At 34.8% G+C, this 11,438-nt stretch overlaps 1 pseudogene; it reads left to right on the top strand.

The window, feature by feature from the left end:
- The first annotated feature begins 225 nt into the window (after positions 1–225).
- On the top strand, positions 226–350 carry LOC125061961 (annotated as a pseudogene).
- Positions 351–11,438: the final 11,088 nt, after the last annotated feature.

Below are 11,438 nucleotides of genomic sequence, written 5' to 3'. Positions count from 1 at the left end.
GTGAGTGTTCTGAAGAATTGTTTGGGTTGATTCCTCCTGCCTTGTTTCTGCAACGTACGAGTACAACTATTTCATCAGCACCACTAGAAGTCTTCCACAGTCCCTGTTACGACCTCCAATTGTTTAAAGAGCATAATCCTCCCTCATAGGCATAAATTAAGACCAAAAGTTGTAACGACACTTTTTGCTATAGTTGTTCTATTTTACATTTTCGATTTAACTATCGCCAACGTCCATACCACGTTGAATACACCGGTTCTCGTCCGATCACTGAAGTTAAGCAACGTCGGGCGAGGTCAGTACTTGGATGGGTGACCGCCTGGGAACACCTCTTGGAACACATGTTGGCTTTTTTTTTTCGTCGTAAGATTGGTGTCGAGAAAATCTATCATACTGTTATGATACCAATTAACATATAAATTAATCGAAAGGAATTTCGTTCCATCCGGGTGTCCCTTGACACCTCTAAAGTTTTTTTTTATTTAATTACATTACTAATATTACAGAGGAAAGATTTGAATTTTTGTATGTTGCAAATTAAATCATAACCAACCGTAAGCGAGAAAGGCTCCAGTTCTTTTGCTCGCCTATTGTTTGCATAAAACTAATAATTGTTTAATAGTACAGAGTAGTAGGAGTAATACTGATGGCATTTGGCATTCTACTTTCTAGTTTAATACGTGCAGCTCCCGTGAGCTAGATACACAACATGAACAAAACTGTGGCAAAAAATTACGTAAAATATATTTTTTAAGCCTTAAAACTATATCCATTCTCTGTACCTCTCAATAATGAAACCAACGAAACTAATATTATAGTTATAATTGGCAGAATTCAATAGCGCTGACAATAAGTGTTTAAAAATAATAATATAGGTCTGGGCATTAGATTTCTGTTTCGTGATGATTTGTTTTCTCTAATAGCCAAGTGAGTGATCAGCCTTTTTCAAGGCAGTTTTTGCCGCTCACCACCACTATGTTGAACCAGCTGTCCACTGAAGTATTTCCGAACCAATTCGACTTAGGGTCCTTCAAGAAAAGAGCGTACCAATTCTTAAAAGGCCGGCAACGCACTCGCGAGCCCTCTGGCATTGAGAGTGTCCATAGGCGGCGGTATCACTTAACATCAGGTGAGCCTCCTGCCCGTTCGTCCCCGTTCTATAAAAAAAAAAAAAAACACCGTCGACTTTTTGAGTCTACGACAAGCCAGTTCCCTAAATTGATGTACGCCCGAGTGTTAAACATAAAATTCATTAGTGCTCAGCCAGGGATCGAACCTGCGCCCTCTGGGATTAGAGTCGCAGGTCCTAACAGACGCATTCTTAATTATGTACTGTCGTAATATTTTACAGTAATTTTGTTTCATATTGTTTAAAGGTTTAAAGCTAGATGTAATCAATAACATCAAATATCCTTAGATTAAATCGATTCTATATTGTTTGATATTCCACAGCACCAATTCTCTGTTTCAAAACAATTATTGTTTTGCCTGGAATCTAACCTAGAATTACGCTGATTATGTGAATAAGCCTACTTATTCTGTTACTTTTTTGTTTATTTAAGACGAAAAATTATTCAAATATATATGATCGCGTATGTAAATATATAAATTATCGTTTAATACTCTCGGCACAACCAGCAGCCAACCGATACAACTAAAAATATTATTATTTATTTATATGTTCTAAAACAACATGTATGCATAAAACTATACAAGAAAATATGACATCACAAATTTTACACACAAATACATACACATCTTATATATTAGAACAAGCAAAATAGCAAAGAAAAAAATAAACAAGCAACCACAAAATAAAATAATAAATAAAACTAAATGGAAACTTAAAACTCATTAAGAGCATGATAAACAAAGTTACGGTAAGTTGGAAGAGTGTTGTAAAATATATCAATACTTTCATCAATGTAGACGACTCATTGGTCTAGTGGTTAGTACCCCTGACTGCGAATCCATGGATCCCGGGTTCGATCCCCGGCTGAGACGAACATCGATGTGATGAGCATTTGGTGTTGTGCTTAGGTCTTGGGTGTTTAAATATGTATTTATATGTCTATCTAGCTATAATATGTATGTATATCCGTTGCCTAGTACCCATAACACAAGCTTCACCAGCTTAGCATGGGACTAGGTCAATTGGTGTGAATTGTCTTAAAAAAAAAAAGTTAGTAATCAAGTTGTAAGAGCGAGATAGCCTATGCACTGGACCATTCAAAGTAGTAGATAAGCGAGCCGTAGGTACGTATATAAGATCTTTAGTTCTAAAAGAAAATTTAGCAAGAATATTACTATGAGTATTAAAGTTAAATATAAAGATTATATTTTATTATTTAGTTCCCTACCTGTTCCCGCAAATTTTGTCGGTATTATTTTAAATAAAACAGATATTATAACTGCAATTGTTGTACTTAAAGCGCCACTCCGCCTCTTGTTTACGTAAACGATATTCTCAAAGTTAAATTAACTTAGTTGATAAGTAGCGTATTTGTTAACTTCCTAAAGCTGAACCACTAATGTTCGGTAATTACTTTGGAATATTTTAACATTTAGTTTGATCGATAAGAATGGATTTTAAAGGCTTCTTAATTATGTACTTCTTATGATTGTGTAGCCAATTAATAATAATACTTGTGTAACAAACTTAACAAAACTCTGAATAAAACTAAATAATGTGTATAGCAAATAGTTCATAAAATTTTACTTTGAACTATGACCAATCGGAAAATCTGTTAGATGTATTAAAATAATTTTCACATATGTTCTCAGGCGTGTGCCTGACATATACCCACACACACTCTTCTAACACCCACTCACACATATAACCTCTCCCTCTATCTCACACACACACAAACACACACACACCCTCCCTTACACCCATACAACTTCATTTCTACTAACTACTTGACTGTTTTGTTTTGTTATTTTCTTATAATCAAACATATTGTATATATAGTTATATATGTAATTTTGTACTTTTTGCGCTCACCATATTTTATTTTCCTTAAAAGGTTGCATGTCGTAGCCATAACAGACAAACGGTCAGAAGTCTCAACTGATGTTAAGATATACCAAGGATACTCTCAATGCCAGATGGCTCCCGAGTGCGTTGCCGGCCTTTAAAAATTGGTACGGCTCTTTTCTTGAAGTAAGTTTTTCAGCGCGAAATTGCCCCAGAATACGAAAGGCAGGACAAGGGAATGGTGAATGTTCCGATGATAGACGCCCAGAGGGGATTCGGTTATTCGAAAATAATGCGCGCAAACCTACACAAGACGATTTTAAACATTTAATTCATCATAAATATCTAGATTCCGTTTCCCAAAACCACAGAAATGTTTTCTTAAAGTTTTCTCCACTGAGTTCACAATGCGTATTACCATTTGGTATTGCCAATAAAGTATCTCTGTTTGTATTCAATAGCGGTCTTGCGTGCTTATTACTAAATGAAAATTGTACGATTGCACTTCTTCTAAGACACACATGATTTGCTTTAAGATCAAATCAAATGTGAATCGTTTCGATTTAAAAAATGAATAACATTTTAACCATGACAGAATATGGTTGTGACAAAATTGATTGACTACCCCACACTAGGGAGCCCCTGTGTTAGGGTAACTAGGTAACAATTATTCCGTGGTACATAGTGCATGTTTAGAATATAAAAAAGTGCGTGCGTACAAAGTACACATGTTAGAAGTGAAACTTCTTTGGCAAACTAATTTTTAAGTCTTGTTCATATTTATACAAATCTAAAACTTAAGATTTCCGACACTTAGAGGGAGGGAAAATGAAGATATGTTAGGAATTTAATTGTCATTAAAATATTAAGTGTCGAAAATTATAACAAATTATAATATTTTATTCGATAATAAAAACACGTCAAGAGAGATTTGAGTTTTCAATAAATTATTTTGCATAAAATACTAATATTTATTAAATTCTCTTTACGATATTTTTATTTTAAAAATAGAATTTCTATAAGGTAATTCGCCCTTCTCACTCTCCCTCAATCGGTCTCAATCGCTCTCTACCTTTTCTTTGACAAAAACGATGCGCACCTTCGTGACGTTTTTGAAAAAAATTACCCTCGTGCGCCTTAAGAAGTTTCACTTCAAAAAAGTAGTCTCAGTGTTACATCTATTCAAACACAAGTCGTGTTATTCTAAAGTATGCATTTATGTATGAATATGGAAATGGGTGTGTGTGCGATTTCTGTATTTAAGAGTGTAGCTAAGAGTTGTTATAACTGTGTCTGTGTTCGTTTTTAGATACTCAGAGTCAAGCCAAAATGTATAGTAAGGCAGATTCGTTATCCAATTCGGCTAGCATAATTTGCCTATCCCTTTTTCGCACTCCTCTACTGCTTCATTTAAGAATAAGTTAAAAAAAACTCTTATTATCTTAAGCTTTGTGTCGTCCTTGTTTTTTTGTTTTTGTAGCTGCTAGTTTAGTGTCAAATTTTGCTGTCATGTTTTGTCTTGTCTTACTTTGTATTGTATTTTTTATTAGTGAAACTTTTTTCGAGGATATGTCCAATATGTCTATTTATTTTATATTACATTTATTTTTATTTTTTCTATATAGTGATGTATCTGTTTAGTTTCCAATAAATAAATAAATATCTTAGAATCCATAGATTGTGATATTTTATTATAAAGGTGTAAATATATTATAATTATATAATAATATAATTTTAATATACACTACACGACTACAATAATATTTTTTCATCTGACATGGCGCATGGCGTCAGATTATTAAAATATAATTAGTCCCTAAATCTGTGCGGCTTTTCGAATGAAACAATCAATTTTAATGTTGCTTATGTCAAACGGTATAAGGTGGTATTCACCGGCGACGTATTACTAAATACACAACTTTTCTTGTTCACCACAACTTGAACACCCCAAGAAGCAATTGAATTGGACGATTTTGCTGTTATTCGTAATAATACTGCAGATGCGCTGAGCTTGCTTATAGCCTCTGTATTTCAAATCGAAAATGTACACGTAAAATGCAGTAAACCATATTGTTTCCTAGAGTTTAACCTCAGAGGAACGGGTTAATCTCATTTCGCTTGTATTTTTGATGGTTAACGTACATTTTCCTATGTTTAGGCAAGTGTATCTTTCGGAATAAATTGATTCAAATGTAACAGTATTACTGCATAAGTTTAAATGTAGCTTTTAATCCCAGAGTCATGCGTTCGAGTCCCAACTGTGCAGACCTTTATGCGTTGCTTTGGCGAAGTCAGCCTTCTGTGCCTGACACTACTAGCAAGTGCTAATCGCGCACATAGAAAATTCCAATGGTGTACCATTTAAAATTATGTTTCATTTCAATTATCCGTTGCTAATGTATAAAGTGCTCAAACTAGGTATTAGGCGCGATTTCACGCGCATTAATTTAATAACATTATAATACATACACTAAAACGAGAGCATTGGTTATCTTTGTTCCATTATACATTTTTTTTATAGAACAGGGGGCAAACGTGCAGGAGGCTCACCTTGGACACTCTCAATGCCAGAGGGCTCGCGTGTGCGTTGCCGGCCTTTTGGTACGCTCTTTTCCTGAAGGACCCTAAGTCGAATTGGTTCGGTAATACTTCAGTGGGCAGCTGGTTCCACAAAGTGGTGGTGCGTGGCAATAACTACCTTGAAAAACGCTCAGTTGTGGAACGGCGGACGTCGAGGTGATACGGGTGGAATTTCGTCGATCTTGACGTCCGATGATGAAACTCAGCTGGAGGTAGTAATCCGAACAACTCCTCTGAACACTCTCCATGGTAAATGCGGTAGAAGATGCAGAGTGACCCCACATCTCAATCACAATCACATTAATTGAAATATACATTAATTCTTAATATAAAATACTAGCTGATCCGGCAAACGTCGTTTTGCCATATATATCATTTATAATAAAAAATTGGGGTTGTTCATAGAGGGGTAAAAATAGGGGTTGTATGTATTTTTTAATACTGTATCATAAAAAAACAAAAATAATTTTTTTTATATAAAATTTTAAAAAAAAATTAAAAAACCCTTAACATTTAGTGGGATGAAAAATAGATGTCGTCGGATTCTCAGTTATACCCAATAGGCACACTAAATTTCATGAGAATCGGTCAAGCCGTTTCGGAGGTTAACCACAAACACCGCGACACGAGAATTTTATATATTAGATAGAAACAATAATTTACCGAATAAAGATTACAGTATCACCATTAAAATGGGCTTCAGGTAACACAAAAAATATCCCGCACATAAATCTCACCTCCCAATGAAAACGAAAACATAGTTCAATTATGCCCCAAGGGCCGGCAATTCACTTAAAACAAGCAGTTTTTCTGCGAAGGGCTGAATAAAATTGTCTCGAGGGAGCCATGATTTATTCAAAAATGGCGGAATACGAATCTCGATCTTGCTTCATTATTTCTACATTTCGCGATGAATGTGTAAAATCGTTTCTCTATCGAAATCTATAATATTTGTGTGGGATAGTCCATTCCATCTGAAAGCTTCATAGGAAACTGTAAGCGATGATTGGAAATAAGTATTTGAAATTGTAATTTATATTTGTACTAGCCGTTTCGCGCCCGCTTTGCTGGACGAATAAAAATTGGAAATAAATAAAATTTTTAGTTTCATTATTATTATTTTTTCATATTTTTCTTATTCTTCTTTTTAACTTCCCGCTAAGAAAATTGATGTTGACGTATTGAGGTTCTAGGAAGCCTCCCCGAATGTTTCCGCGGTGAAGTCCGTGTGTATAAATTTTCATAAAAGTAAAACAGCAATAAAAAAATGAAGGAACGTTAGAATTCGAAAAATATAGCCAAGCCATAAATAGCCATAAACCATCTAGGAAAAATTTCGCATCGAATGGTGGTAGTTTCATGTCGATACGATCAGTGGTTTAGGCGTGATTGAGCCTCAAACGAAGACCATTTTCATTATATATATATAAAGATAGATAAGAGTCTTTCCTCCAACTTTGATTCGGTTCCCTTTGGAGTAGAGACTCTTAGGCCGTGGGGTTCAAGTGCACAAATATTTAAAGATTTAAGTACACACAGTACCGGTGACCCCAGAGCTGATGCTTTGCTTACGACGGCTCATTGGTCTAGTGGTTAGTACCCCTGACTGCGAATCCATGGGTCCCGGGTTCGATCCCCGGCTGAGAAAAACATCGATGTGATGAGCATTTGGTGTTGTGCTTAGCTCTTAATTCTAATTCTAATTCTAATTTCTAATTTTAGAATTTTAAGATAATTATACGAAAGCATAACTTTCATTAATTCCAGGCAGAAATTTTATTGCACTACCCTTTTGGGGGAAGTTGGCTCAAAAGCCTTTTGTTGACACAACAATTTTATGATCTAAGACGGTAAAAAGAGTGGCAGAGAGTTTATTGCCAGTTCTTCTCTTTCATTCTACGCCATTGATTCGAGAACTGGCAGTAAATGTAAAATTATAAGCATTAAATGTATATTTCTTTTTTGACGTTCATAAGTGTACATTGTGTTACCTAAATTAATAAATGATTTTTGACTTTGACTTCACTCTCGATATTTTCGTTCAGAATATCAGCTAGTATTATATATATATATAATTGCGTGCAGATATTAAACATTAGTGCATAACCGGGGCTCAAAAGTCTAGGTAAAGCCCGGCTAGCTAGGTCAATACTAATAAAACTATACGAGTAAATGCAAGCAATCTTCCATCACAAAGTAGTTCACTGAATATTTATCTCGAGCAAAGATCACAAAATTGATTTTGATCAAATTGGAGATCTCGTTACGAAAACTTCGCAAAACGTGAAATGAAAATTGAAATCGCCAAGTTGCGGAACAATTTCGGATGATTTGCGTTGGGATTTGCATTTTGTGGTTTTCGAAAAATGCAATCAGGGAGTAAATACCTTTAGGAGAGATGTTTCGTAGCTATTACCAGTTTATTTCCAATATTCGTAGTTAATTTCTTTATTTTTTTTACACATCGTTACCTTAAACATCCATATAAAAAACAGGTTACATAAGTTATTAGGCTACGGGCGGCAAGTCAAAATATCATGTAACGTTAACTAAAATTATTCTTCTTTTTCATCGTGCTGTAGTTTTTAGCAGTCGCTCTTGATGGAGTCACGGATTAACTGATACCCTTACGTACATTTCCAGATGGGGTTGTTGGGTTTTAATAGCACATGACGGGCCGACCCCTTCACTCTCTGTGTCACTTTAAGTAGTATCCCGCCACGAGAAACGGTGAGAGTTATACTTTTTAAACTCGAATAAATAAAATAACTAAGAAAACAAAAAAACACCATTTCATACAGGGCTTCTGCAAGAAGAATGTTTGTGTGTGTAATTGCTTTTTTATATAATTCTCGGGAATAAAATTCAGGATGTTCCAAATCTATTTATTATATAATCTATAGTAAATAGGCATCTAATTATAATTTCGCACACCAACTTTTTGAAAAAAGCTGATATTTTGACGGGTGAATTTTCGATTGAAAAAAATTAGGGTGTTTTTTCGATATTAATTCAAAATAAGGTGAAAAAATAAATATTTTTAGTCAAATAAATTACAGCGTATTTGGGACATAGAAGGGTAAGTTTTCACCAAATTTCGTAAAAAAAAAATTTTTTTTGGAAAAGAAAAAAATTAAAAACCAAAAACTGTTTTTTTTTTTAATTTTTCACATAAATTTTGAGGTTATGTGAAAAATGTGTCAATACAAAAGTTTTAGATCTTTTTATTACCTACAACTTTGCCATTTAACTTTCTTCGATAGGACTTTTAGTTTTGCCGGAAATCGAGATAAACCGTTTTTTACCCTTAAAACTCGCCCCCCCCCCCTTCCCTTCCCGACCTCAGATGGCCCGTAAATTATTTTTCCTTTAATTTTTATAATATTCTCCTCCTTTTCCAATAGGTTTCATCCTACTATTATTTTTTTAAGTTTCAAAAATTATCGGCACTGGTCTAAAGAAAAACTGCGCGTAACTGAAAAATGTGACGGTAAATTTTTTTCCAACGCCGATAAAGAAGTTTCACTTAAAAACGTTGCGTAAATGCAAAATTAATTAATAGTTTTATAAAAATATTTTCTATTTTTGAAACATTGCAGTAATAACGGTTTCGCGTTGTTAAATAATATTGTGTTGCAATTAAAACCGTACAAGTCAAAGAAAAAATCCGCGCAGCGTAATTCATTGCCTGCATTTCAATTTTCGCTTACGTACGCCAGCTATTATTCACGAAACATTAAGGTGGTATATACACGAACGCTTAATTAATATAATAATTAAATTAGGGGTTAAACCAATATATTTTATGAGGACAATAGGCCGAAAGCTGCGTATGTCAGAACACCTACTAGCCTTTTAATAAAAACGATAAACAAAATGAGACAGAAATTTATCCATTCAAAGTATTATTCTTTGTTAATTACAAAGAACACACATATATTAAAAGATATACTGTCCATTCCCCACTATAGGAGTATTTTTGTTTTTTTAACTAATTACTAACCTAACAACTAAGACTAACTACTAACTAGTGACGACCCCATCGCCCTCTGGTGGGATAATTGAAAAACAACTATTTCCACCAGCGCAGTCAGTAAGTCCAAGCGGGAGTGTCATGCTGCATAAGCAGACAAATGAGCCGACACGATCGGAGTAATACCACTTTCCCACTGAAAACAAGCGTGAAGTGGCCCACGCAGGACTTGAGTCGCGTTGATTGTTGTGGGACTCCCGGAAGCTCATCCCCTTCCTCTCCGAATCATGGTAGCGTTATTTAATAGAACATTTTTACCCCAGGAGGACCTGGACTTCTGGTACAGGAGAATCCGTGACTGGGTGTGCTCACTCAGGCTGTCCCGCGTATTCTGGTGGGGACAAAAATACTCCTCTCTCAAAGGCCGGGACGCACCCACTAAAAATGGGTATCTATGGGCTGCGATGACTGCCCTTTTTGGGCGTTCCGCAGGCTCGTTTGCCCCCCAATAATGTATAAAAAAATAACTAAAACTACTAAAATATAGATGAAATAAAGAAGTTATTTTTATTAATTATTCATGTCATATAGCGTAAAAAAACTACAAGTAATTCTAAATGAGATTTTTTTGTAGTCTTTATTTGTTGCCGATAGACGATGTTGCACGGGAAAGTCCCGAAGTAGTAGTTAATAGAAATCTATTTTCTGGATGTTTTTGTTACTAGGCAAGCAGAAGATGAGTCTTCTAGGTCAACCGTTCACCGGTAAAAAGCGCGTCTGTAAAATACCTTCCTTTGGTCACAAACGCTTTGGCTTTTAGTCTGGAGTTATGTGAATATGACAAAATTGGATTACGTGGGAGATAGCTAGTTTTTAAATGAGCTTAACTGTCTCTCTACGAAAAATTCCTCGCAATTTTTGTGATGCTTATTACTGTTGTGTAATTTTTAACTTTTTTTACTTAATTTTTATTCTGTTTCACTTAGTGTTTTTACATTCTGTTTAGTGGTTAGCGTGTTTGATTTCGACATTAGGGCAACAAGATTTAGATGAGCAGGTAAAGCTGTAGGTCCAACCCCTGCTCTTTAGCTTGCAAGAGCAAGCGTCACTGCTCATTCACTTCACTATAATATGTCCTGCATATTGCACTATTAGAGTATGCCTACAGCATTAAGGATCATTATTATATAGACATAAAATTTATTACAAACAAAAACACACACACATAAACACACAAAATAACAATAATCAAAGAAAAAAATTAAATAAATATAATGAGAGATATAAAAAAAAATCTCTTTTCCCATTCGGTTTGTTTCAAGTGTGTAATGCGTGTGTGCTGTGGCTGTAATTGGCCCTGGCTCAGCATTATATTGGGGAGGAGAATGTTCCACAGCGCTGGTCATTCTGCCAGAGACCACAGCAGCTAGTTTGCGCCTCAGTCGCATAGAAAGAAAGGAAAGAAATGTAATAATACTTAGTAGAAAAAAAATTATAATATTAGTAAAGGTTAGCAGTGTAAGTAATGAAATCTTGTGTAACGTAATGTAAATAAAACAAAATTAAAAGTTAAAAAAAGAATAATAGTTAATATGTAGGTTAATAATTTTTTTTGGGCGGAAAAAACTTGATTTAGGATTCTTGTTGAGTCGGTAGATAAATCTTATAGCTGCGACTAAAATTTGACTTTAATTGAAGACTATTCAGCGGAGGAGGGATATCATTTGAACACTTCGTCGCGCTATATTTAAAACTCCCATGAAATGAAGCCGTCCGATGTTGGGACTGGGATTACACAAAAGATATGCTTTAAACCCTTCAAATAAAAGCCACGAAAATGGTCAGAGCACTTAGAACAAACCTTATAATGAGCGTCTGTCAAAGGAAATCTCATTGAAACTTATACAA

This window comes from Pieris napi, chromosome 24, assembly GCF_905475465.1.
Source record: "Pieris napi chromosome 24, ilPieNapi1.2, whole genome shotgun sequence".
Lineage (NCBI taxonomy): Eukaryota > Metazoa > Arthropoda > Insecta > Lepidoptera > Pieridae > Pieris > Pieris napi.
The sequence above is the reverse complement of the archived record's forward strand: the minus strand, read 5'-3'. Positions and strand labels throughout refer to the sequence as shown.